The sequence below is a fragment of the Galeopterus variegatus genome, unplaced genomic scaffold (assembly GCF_000696425.1).
Source record: "Galeopterus variegatus unplaced genomic scaffold, G_variegatus-3.0.2 Scaffold2873, whole genome shotgun sequence".
Taxonomy (NCBI): Eukaryota; Metazoa; Chordata; class Mammalia; order Dermoptera; family Cynocephalidae; genus Galeopterus; species Galeopterus variegatus.
Genome location: NW_007728984.1, coordinates 173,252 through 184,579, shown reverse-complemented (window position 1 = coordinate 184,579; position 11,328 = coordinate 173,252). Strand labels below are relative to the sequence as shown.

Below are 11,328 nucleotides of genomic sequence, written 5' to 3'. Positions count from 1 at the left end.
TGAATGGTGGTAAATGACAATTTTCAGATTCATGGGGGTGGAAATAAATGTGGTGTTAAAAACTTTGGAGATGGAGAACGGCTTTGTACACTGTAAGGAGCTGTGGAATTATGCCTCTTTGGTGTACAACCATCTGGCTTGACTAAAACTTTCACCAGATGCCCCTAATTCAGCTCTAAGGGGGCTGTCTTGGCATTTATGAAAACCAATTGGATTGGTGCACCTTGTGAGCAGGTGTGTGGCCTCCAGGTGGTCATCTGGGCAGTGGGGTCACTGGCACCATCATGTGGCTGAGTGCTGTCCTTTCAGATGACTCGAGGTTTGCTAGTTCACAGCAAGGAAGATGCTCATTGTGTCAACTTGTTGGATAAGTGTGATGCCATTTGCACTCTTTTCATTGGTTTCTTTTGATCTTTTTAAATTAAAGGTTGAATTATATAAACTTTGAGAATCATATACATGTTTTATATTTTAGTATACGGGAGGTGATAGCCTAAGGAGAGCAAGTAAACAGCCATTCAATAAACTAAATTAATAAAGAGGAAACATTGTGGTTAGGTTACAGTGCAATACTAATACTATATTTTGTAGTAAAGTATTAAGACCATTTTAGTGATATTTCGAATTGTCTTTGCATACGTTAATTTAATTTGGGGACTCTGGATTGCATTAACCTTTTTCTTATGAAATTAGTGGTAATTATGTTTTCAGTTTGTCATAAGTTGTCTTTATAAATTGGGGATAAACTGAATTTAGGTAAGGGAGTATTACTACCTTATTTATTTTGTTTCTTCCATAAGAGCTGGCTTTTCTCGGGTGTACAGTAACTATTGTAACTTGCTTGGGGCAGGCTGGCATTTGAGAGAGCGTTACACAGGGCCAGCATGTCCTTCTGAAAAAGGATACATGCCCTGTTCGCATGATGATCTATCCACCTGTCAGAAGTCTGTGGAGTTTCTGATGAGAAAAGGAATTAGAAATACCTTTGAGTAAACAAGTCCCCAGAAGGAAGCATAGGTGTGAAAAATAGTAATTCAACAATCTGGATTCCCTTTCTCAGCCTTAATTAATGTAGTTCAGAAGGTTTGTTAAAGTAGTTTCCCGCGGACAAAGAAAAGATTGCTGCCACCCTCTGGAAGGATGATTCCACGCGGGTCTGCACTAAGACCCTCCACGTGGTAGATACCCCTCAAATTGGGTTCTTTATTTCTCCCTATGCTCAACCCTTGGGTTATATTTCCCATTCATAGCTTTCAAAGTGTTGGAGTCCCCATGGTTTGAAAGGTAAAACAACAGCAATGAGAGACACCTTTTTCACAAAGAGATTAACAGAAAACCTAGCTTGTAACTAAACCTGCCCAACTCTCTGTGTATTAATTTTTTATTGCTGTATAACAACTTACCACAAACTTAGTGGCTTAAGACAACATAAATGTTTTGGGTTTTTTTTTTTTTTTTTTTTTTTTTTTTTTGGATACAGAGTCATATTTGTATCAGTAAATCGATGTCATTCACCTGCCATTTATTGAGCAACCACAGTGTGCAAGTCACACTAAGACTTCTTGGAGATATAAAAAAGAATAAATAATGTTTTAATATCCTGCCCTCAAGAAATTTTTGCTTTCCCAAGAGAGATTAAAAAAAACGAGTGCATGTAATTTGTACAGAGCTGGTAGTGAGAAAGATAGATGCCATGCTGGGGCAGTTCCAAGGACAGAAAGATTCTTTCAGGCAGTGGATAAGGTGACATGTGAGCTGGACTTTAAAAGCTAGTGAGGTATGGAGAGATGCAGTCTTTGTCTAGACTATAAAGTGAGAAATGACATCGGAAAAGAAGTTAAGCCCTTGAATGGCAGACTATAAACCAAGTGGTTTGGCTCCAGAGTCTAAGTAGTTTTTTTTTTTTTTTACCCAGAATTTATTGAGGTGTAATTGCATATCCATCACCTCATATAGTTATCTCTGTGTGTGCATGTGTGGTGAAAGCACTTAAGATACACTCTCTTAGCAAATTTCAATTATATACTCGTAACACAATGCCATTAGCTGTAGTCACCATGCTGTGTATTAGATCTCCAGAACTGATTCATCTTGCATAGCAGAAACTTTGTGCCCTTTGACTAACATCTCTTTATTTCCCCCACTCCCCAGCTCCTGGCAACCACCATTTTACTCTCTGCTTCTGAGTTCAACTTTTTTACATTCTACATGTAAATAGATCAGGCAGTATTTGTCTTTGTGTGTCTGGCTTATTTCACTTAGCATAATGTCCTCCGGGTTCATCCATGTTGTCACAAATGACAGGATTTCCTTCTTTTTAAAGGCTGAATGATATTATATTGTGTACTTAGGTACCACATTCTCTTTACCTGTTGATCCGTCGATGGACACTCAGGTTATTTCCATATCTTGGCTATTGTGAATACTGCTGCAGTGAACATGGGAGGGCACACATCTCTTTGAGATAATGATTTCATTTCCTTTGGATATATACCCAGAAGTAAGATTGCTGGCTCATATGGTCATTCTATTTTTAATGTTTTTTGGAGTTCCATACTGTTTTCCGTAATGGCTCTACCAATTTAACATTCCCGTCAATATGCACAAGAGTTTCCTTTTGTCTGCATCCTTCCTGATACTTGTTATCTTTGGTCTTATGATAGCAGTCAGTCTAACAGGTATGAGATGATACCTCACTGTGGTTTTGATTTGCATTTCCCTGATGATTAGTGAAATTGAGCACCTTCTCCTTTACCTGTTGGCCATTTCTATGTCTTCTTTTGAGAAATGTCTAAAACCTTTGACATTTTTAGAAATGTCTAAAAAAAAAGTCCTAAAAAAATCAAGTGCAAGGGACCTGACTAGACATTTGATTTTACACATTTGATTTTTTAAATCAGGTTATTTAATTTTTTGCTATTGAGTTGTTTGACTTCCTTATATATTTTGAATATTAACACCTTATCAGAAGTATGGTTTGCAATATTTGCTACCATTTTATAGGTTGCCTTTTCATTTTTTTGATTGTTTTCTTTGATTTGCAGAAGTTTTTTTAGTTTGATGCAATCCCATTTGCCTATTTTTGCTTTTGTTGTCTGTGCTTTTGAAATCATATCCAAAAAATTCATTCCCAAACCAGTGTCAAGAAGCTTTTACCCTGTGTTTTGTTTTAGTAGGTCTTACGTTTAAGTCTTTCATCCACTTTGAGTTGATTTGTGTATATGGTGGGAGATAAGGGTACAATTTTATTCTTCTGCATGTGGATATCTATTTTACCCAGCATTATTTATTGAGAGACTATTCTTCCCCCATTGTGTGTTCTTGGTACCCTTGTTGAAGATGAGTTGACTGTAAATGCATGGATTTATTTCTGAACTCTCTGTTCTATTTTCTTGGTCTGTATACCTGTTTTTAAGGTATACCATGCTGTTTTAATTACTATAGTGCTATAATATATTTTGAAATCAGGAAGTGTGTTGCCTCCAGCTTTGTTGTTTGTTGCTCAAGATTGTTTTGGCTGTTCAGGTTTTTTTGTGTTTCTGTTTTAATTTTAGGATTTTTTTTTTCTATTTCTGTGAAAAATTCCATTGGAATTTTGATAAGGATTGCATTTAATCTACAGATTGCTTTTGGTAGTATGGACATTTTAACAATATTAATTATTCTAACTCATGAACATGGGGTATCTTTCTATTCATTGTCTTCTTCAATTTCTTTCATCAGTGTTTTGTAGTTTTCAGTGTGCAGTCTTTTACCTCCTTGATTAATTTTATTTCTAAGTACTTTATTATTTTTGATGCTATTGTAAATGGGATTGTTTTCTTTATTTCTTTTTCAGATAATTTGTTGTTAATGCATAGACAACTGATTGTCGTATGTTGATTTTTATATCCTACAACTTTATTTTATTTGTTTATTATAGTTATAACAGTTTTTTTGTGGAGCCTTTAAGATTTTCTATATAAAAGATCATGTCATCTGCAAACAGAGACAATTTTACTTCTTCCTTTGCAATTTGGATACCTATTTCTTTTTCTTGCCTAACTTGCTCTGGCTAAGACTACATATGTTGAATAGAACTGGCAAGAGTGGGCATCCTTGTCTTGTTCCTAATCTTAGAGAAAAAGCTATTTGACTTTTCACTGTTGACTGGGGTGTTAGCTGAGGGCTTGTTATATGTGACCCTTGTTATGTTGTGGCATGTTCCTTCTATACCTAATTTGTTAGAGTTTTTATCATGAAAGGATGTTGAATTTTGTCAAATGATTCTTCTGTATCTATTGAGAGGAGTTCAGAGATGTTAAAAGATTAATGAGAATTAATACACCCAGTGGCTTGGAGCTGGGAATTTTGACTCAAGAGTGAGATCCTCTGGCTCTAAGGCCACAACTTTCATTGTGGCATATCTCCACCATCAAGAATCTTGTCACTAGGAAAGGTGACACACAGCCAAAGATTAGGAGAAAATATCATAGTGGTGCTCTTAAACACAGCCTAATTTCAGGGGCAGTATGGGGCTAGGGTAGCTTGGAATATGCACTGGGGAGATGAGTGTCAGGTATGCAGAGGGAGAGAAAAAGAGCCTTGCAGGCAGGTGGCACAGTTTGAGCAAAGGCAGAACAACCTAAGTGTGTTGTGGGAGCAAGGGGGGAACCTTTCAAAAAGTTAATTGACAGTCTGACCAGGGCGGTGGCTGAGTCATGGGAGAGCCTTTTGAGAGAGACCCAGGAATTTGCTGTGGGATGTTGGACATTAGGGACCTGTCGTGCTTTTTGGCTGGAGAGCAATTTAAAATAGCAGTGTGAAAATGGGGAGTTGGAGATTCCCATGGCCTTCTATCCATTCAGCAATTCCATGTCTGGGTATATACCTTGGCCCATTGATGGTTTATGAAATCAGTTTAGTGGGTTTTGACCAGTCTTTAAAATATAGAGTAAAATGGAATAGAATATATTTAAGGACATAGGATGCAATAATAGTAATACATCTTATTCTTAAAACAGCTCCAATTTGTGTGTGTGCATACATATTTTGTATTTTGCATAGTATACTGTGATATAAAATCTATTTCTTACTGTGGTTGCAGCCAAAAAGTTTGAAAAATAATGCTCAGAGAAACTCCTGCACATGTGTACACAGAGATAAGTACAATAATGTTGCTAGCAGCACTGTTTCTAATTGCCAATAATTGGAAACACTGTCGATGTCCATCCTCAGGAGAACAGATAAATAAGTTGTGGGTTATGCATGTAATGAAGCACACAGTAACACTTAAAACAAAACAAAACTAGAGCCACATGTATCATCATGGGCCAAAAAAAAATTCAAAACTGAAAGAAAAAAATTATGAGCGTGTTATATTATTTATATAAACTTCAGCAACATACAAAATGATACCATAAAGTATTTGTGGATCTACACATAGTACTAGGAATATAAATATGCATGAAAATGTTAAATGCCAAATTAAGGTTAGTGGTTTTGGCTGATGCAAGAGAGAGGGGAGGAGGACTTTCAGCCACATCTGTTAGGTTAAAACAAATCTGGGTGATGGAAACTCAAGTGATTGCGGTATTATTCTGATCTTTGTCTGAAGACTTGAAATATTTCATAATACATTTGTTTAGAGCAGATTTGCAGGATAATTCATGAGCCAGTGCTGGTCTGAGAATGGTTTGGAGACTTGCAGTAGGGTAGCTGTGAGGTCATGCGGACCTGGACGAGGGTGATGATAGGGATAAGCCATTCTCAAACACGAATGTATATGATAGCACTGATGACGGTACCTTGCATTTGGAAGGGCTTTTCAAAATAGAAAAGGGCTTGCATAGATATCCTCTCATTTTACTGTCATAAAATAGGGAGGACAGTTTATTATTATTAACCTCAGAAAGCTAAAATTCAGAGAAATTCAGTGACTTGCTTAAGATAAGGCAGTAGCGTATAGTGGAGCAGGAAATTGGATCCAGCCGGCCATGGTTTTTTCAGTCTTTCAAGGCTGGTATATTGGGCCTGCCTCTGGCCCACGCTCAGGTGTCATTATTTAAATCTCTTTCTGTTTTTCATTTATGTGTGTTTCAAACACATGACCAGGTGATAAGAAGATTTTGATTGTGCAGACATCTTCAGTTCTTACAAAGCAGGAATGCTGCTGGAACTATCCCCTTGCCTCACTCCCATCCCCATGGTGTGGGAGCAGGCCATGGCCTGGGCTTTGCCACCGGACATGTTCCAGGTGTGACAGATGACACTGAAAGGGAGACTTTGAAGACAACCCTCTGGTGATTCATGCTGGCAGAGTTTCAGGGGATGTCATGGGGCAGCTGTTGCAATATGAGGCCTGGTGCAATCTTCTGCAAGAATGTTTGCAACCAGTCCATTTGTGGGGAAAGATGTTTAGACTGGGGCCAGATGTTTTCCTTAGCAAAAAATGCAGCAAACCCAGACGTCTTTCATATATCAAAAACTAACAAACAAAAAAATGGGTGTGTAACAGGAAGAAGGTAAATAAACGTGAATGCTATTGTTCAGAAGTGGTTTCACTATAAAAATTATGGAAGAAAAGACAAAAACAAATGTTTGTGGGCCCCATGTGTGACAGATACCGTTCCATGTTTTTATGAACATGATCTCATGTAATTTTCCCAACAACCCTATGAAGCAGGTGTGACTCTTCTCTCATTTTAAAGATGAGGAAAAGAGAGCTATGGCATTGGCTTGTTTACCCAATGTCACTGGCTGCTATGTGATGTAGCCAGGATTTGAACTGGGGTTTTGCTATAGCTTGCAGGGATTCCTCTATATCACACAGCAGTAAAATTGAAAGAGAAAAGAACACGCAGTTATAAGGCAAGATGTGGTTACCATAGGAAGAAGCAGCTTTTGGAGGGCCTGGAATACTGGAAGAGGAAATCTGGATCCTTCAGCAGGGAAACCATTTGAGGTTCCTGAACAGACAATTATTGCGGTGAAAGCTCCATTCTCACATGTTCCGTCTAGCAGTAAAGTGCGTGACAGGCAGTGGCAGAGAGGGAGAGGCTGCTGCCTTGCCCTGGGAACCATCTGAGCAAGTGAATGGCCATGTGGTCCTGCAACCCAGGAACCTCTCTGTAGCAGTGTGGGGAGAAGCTGTGTGCCTGGCATCACAAGTTGGATCTCGGAACAGATTTTCCCCTGGAACCCATGTCCTCCTTGGTGGCTGGATTCTGGTCTGCAGAACAGTGACAGAATCCACTGTGGGTGGGAGTGGCTTTCATGGGCAGGACGGGGAACCCAATCACCATGTATAATATTCTTGAAAAAATGTGTTCGTTGTTCAGCTTTCTAATAGACATTTGGAACATAGCCTGCCTGATAGTTGAGAACGGCCTACACTAAAAGAATATTGAGCACTGAGGTGTTGAGTCCAGGGTTTCAGTGCTGACGGAGAGAGGGGACGAGGAGTGACATCTAGTGAGCAGCCACACACACCAGGCCTGAACTGTGTCCTGCATACCCTGTCTCGTCGCATTCCAGCTCAGTTCTGTGAGGTCAGTAGGATTATCCTCGTTTTAGGGCAGAGGCACTGGACTCAGAGGTGACTTAACTTTCCCAAGGATATGCAACTAGAGAGAATCGAGGTTTGAAGCTCAAGTTCTTTCCAGAGAGAGTCAAAGCCAAATCTAAATCTTCTAAAGAAGTGAGCAGAGGTTTTTGTCCTGTCCCCAACCTTGTCTCTTAGCATCATTATGATACAAAGAGCCTCATGGGTGGCCTTTTAAAAACACACTAACTCGCTGGAGACAGTGTGACATGGCAGGGTGGTAATGCCCCTCATCCCTGCTCCTGCCCTGTCTCATCTCCCTCCTGTCTTCTGTGTTTGGAAGCAAATTCTTACTATCCAAATCCGTAACTATTTAAAGTCACCAAGAGAGGGGGGCAATGGGAAAGAGCGAAGCGGGGAAGGGTGCTCAAGGCAGGAGGGGAATAGGAGGGTGGGGAGGTGGGGCAGATGGGTGTGGACTCCACGGTGGTGCTGAGCACTGCACAGCATGGAGGTCACCTTTTCCCGCCAGGAACCTCCCTCTGCCCCTTCTGCCCCACAGCCCAGGGACCCACTGGACTGTTGTGACTGTTTGCACCCGTATGTTCCCAAGCCTACATGAATCTCTTTCCAGCTAGTGTTTCTGCACCTCTGTGAACCAGCCTCTGCCCTAGCCCAGGAGTGTCCAGCCTGACCCAGTTGTGACTGGGTAAATCCAGTCTTCCCAAATCAAAGAGGTTCCCCACACTGCCTCACATGGAGACCTTAAGCCTCCTCTTGGGAGTGTCAACAGCCTGCCTGGCTTCGGCAGCAGACACGTGAAGGCTGAGTTCCAGGTCACTTGGACTCATGCCTCTATTCCAACAGCATCAATCCACTTCCTACAGTGTGTCAGGGAGCTGCGGTGTGCTGGAGCATAAAGGAAAATCACATATAGTCTTGGTCTTGAGGAATTCATAGCTGAGAGAGAGAGAGAGAAATAAACAGTATGTTTTGTACATGAGGGGTGTACAAAGAGCTTGGGAGCAGAAGTGAGTAGCTTCTCCATCTTCTCCAAGTACAAACACAGAGTAATTATCGAAAGGCCCTATTTTACGAAAATGGAAATCCTTCACCCCATTCCAGAACTGGCCATCTGTTTCTCTAACCCAATCAATGCATCAAGTGTCCATGCTCCAGAAGCTGCTCTGAAAGCTTATTGCTAAGAGTTTGGTATTTTATAAACTGTGAGTTGCCATTCAGATTGCCCACAGTATCAACCTAAGACTGGCTTCATGGGGACAAACTAAGATATTTAGTTCTATCTAGTTAGTCCAGATTGAGCTCCTTGCAAGGGCTCTTTGAATTCGAAAGTTTCCTGGTGTTGCAGAGGTCCAGGTTCATACTTGCTTGGACAAAGCTTTTTAGCTCACTTTGGCCAACCTGTTAATGATGAAACCACGTTCTGCTTATTTCCTGTTCTGTATGGTAGGGTTAGAATCCTGCAGCCTTCTTTGCTTTGTTTTGGAAGAGCAGAAGCAGGAGGTGGAAGCGTGGCCGTGGTTTGTTGGGCCCTGGGGTGACCCTGGCCCTGCTGGCTCGGAATGCTGTTGTTTAAGAGCTGTAGCCAGATAGGGGGTGGGGACGAAGGAGAGCAGCCAAGGAACATTGAAGCCACAGCTTCGGGAACAGGGCTGGGTGAGGCAAAGGGGAACTATTGCTAAACCAAAATATTTAACTAGATTTCACTTTTTTCTTTCAGTCCAAATTCTTTGCTTGAAAGTTTATCTTTGAAGTTGTTTCTTTTCTTATTGTTCCAACAGTATTGTTCTTTTAATCTTGTTTTTTGGGTGGAATCATAGACTATTTAGATTATTTCTAAATTATAGCATCAAATTTCTCAAATGCCTGGGTATGCTTTCCGTCATAGGCCTTCTTTGGTGCTACCCAGAATCTCCTTTCTTGAGCAGGCAAGAATGTGTGAAAACAGCCTGGCTAAAACCGACAGTTTAAATCTTTAGCAATTGGTATACATTTTGCAAATTTTTATAGAGTTGCTAAATAGCATGTGTATATATATGAGAGGTCTTCAAAAAGTTTATAGAAAGATTTGTATTATCTTTTAATTCCATTTTTTCCATGAACTTTTTGAAGTGCCCTCATATTATAAAAGATATTTTATAGTTTATATTATGTGTTCAGCTGTTCTTGACTTCTGTACAGAATATTTATGCCAGCTCTTTCTATAGACACCATACACTGTGAAAGCCATAACAGAAGTCATTGTAAGGAAAATAACATTTATAAAGAAAAAGCTTTTCACCAAAAACATCTATACAAAGAAAACATCCTTTATATTTCACTTGGAAGAACAAGATGAGATGGTCCCTAGTCAAATCACTGTGCTTCAGTGACTTAGTTTCTCTTGCATACTTTCCTCCCAAGCAATTGGATGACACTCAATCAACGCCCCCATGAGAAGGGCCCCTTCTATCCATGGCCTCCTCGGATGGGCAGGGCAGATCCCTCCTCGGCCCCAAGCACAGCTTCCTAACGCCAGAGCTGTGCAAGTCTGTCAGTCCCAAGGGGAGTGAGTTCAGTCACCCCTTTGAGCTGTTTTTCATTCCTCCCTTGGACATTTAGGGAGTGCTGGATGTGGGCCAGATCCCAGGTGCACCCCAGGTTCCCCCAGATGAATGAACCATGCTGCAGGCCTGCAAGGTGCTCCGGCCTATCAGGGGAGCGGGAAGTGTTTGTTAGCACAGGGTAGGCTGAGGAAGGAGGACCACAACAGAGAGATGCAGGAGGGGCTGTATCAGAGGGCAGAGCCATGAGGGTTAGAGGAGCTTCACAGAGCCAGTAATTTTTAGGTTAGACCTCAAAGGACTGCTGAGAATTGGTCAGGAAGATGAGCAAGACGGGCCTTCCAGGCCAAGACGCCAAGAGCAAGAACCAAGGGCAGAAGGTATCCGACCTTCTTGGTGGAAAATGCTACTCTGGTTGGAGGGGCTACATCATGAAGTTTGAAAGATCAGGTAGGACACATCCCCCAGGCCAAGAGTTCAACCTTTAATCTGTAGGCGTCGGTGGGTGTTGAGAAGAGGAAGGCCATGGGGGGCTACGTAATATCAAGCACAAATACACTGGAACATTCATTGTAAAGGCCAGGATCTGACTGAAGTTGGGGAGAGGGACCGTATATTTTTTTGAGTCGGTTTCTCCTGTGCCCTGCTGCCCCCCCTCCCCTCCCCTCCCTTTCCCTTCCCTGACTTTGTGCTGGAGTCTCCACTCACGGCCAGGGACTCAGGGCTGTTAACAGTCATTAAGTTATTCTTCTGAGGCAGGAACCAGTGGGCCTCCTGGATTTGTTAGAGAGAATCCCACCACGTGCTCCGAGGAGCACTGTGCTGTGCCACGTAGGCTTCTCTGTAGCCCATTTTTTTGCTAATTGAGTTGCTGATATTCAAGATGGCAAATGTCTCCGGCTGATGCCAAGAACAGTATTTCATAATTAAGTTCCCAAGTGGGAGAATGAATCCCCTTCATTAATTCTCCATTTAGTACTCGCCGAACAGGAGATTAGCTCTATTGAATCCTGCTTGTCACCCTTGATCACTTCCAGCAACATAATTTATGCAGGATCCAGAAAAGCCATATTTCTGAATATGCTTCTGAAAAAAACATGTCATTTTCATAATACCTGGAAGGAGAACCAGGCTTAGGCAAGTTCCACAATATTTGTGTTGCTCTGTGAGATTCAAGAACAGTCTTTTTTTTTTTTTTTTTTTTTTTCCTTTTTGTGACCGGTAAGGGGATCGCAACCCTTG

General features: G+C 41.2%; 1 protein-coding gene across 1 annotated transcript in view; it reads left to right on the top strand.

The window, feature by feature from the left end:
* THSD4 (thrombospondin, type I, domain containing 4) overlaps positions 1-11,328 on the top strand; it is a gene marked incomplete at its 3' end in the record, with an annotated part of 212,111 nt that overhangs the window by 33,268 nt on the left and 167,515 nt on the right. The window lies entirely within an intron of this gene.